Source organism: Dermacentor silvarum, chromosome 9, assembly GCF_013339745.2.
Source record: "Dermacentor silvarum isolate Dsil-2018 chromosome 9, BIME_Dsil_1.4, whole genome shotgun sequence".
Lineage (NCBI taxonomy): Eukaryota > Metazoa > Arthropoda > Arachnida > Ixodida > Ixodidae > Dermacentor > Dermacentor silvarum.
Genome location: NC_051162.1, coordinates 29,034,956 through 29,035,252, shown reverse-complemented (window position 1 = coordinate 29,035,252; position 297 = coordinate 29,034,956).

Genomic DNA, 297 nt, shown 5'->3' with positions numbered 1-297 from the left:
AAATCATAGCACTCCACAGTGACTCAGCTTTTCATGAGAATTAACTTCACACTTTGGCACATTAGTGGTGTTGAGTTGTGCTGTTGCAATTCCGTAACTGGAGCCACATCCCTGACCTCCACACTGCCTTCATACTCAGCATGAACGAATGGCCCTTTCTACACGAGTGTCAAAAAAGAATTATGCCAGCATGCAGGCCCAGCAGCTGTGCTGAAGCACTGGCAAGTTGCCCTGGCATTACTCTTTGGCAATGCAGATTTCCCACCCCTGTCGGTCCGCAGTGGAACACACAAGTGG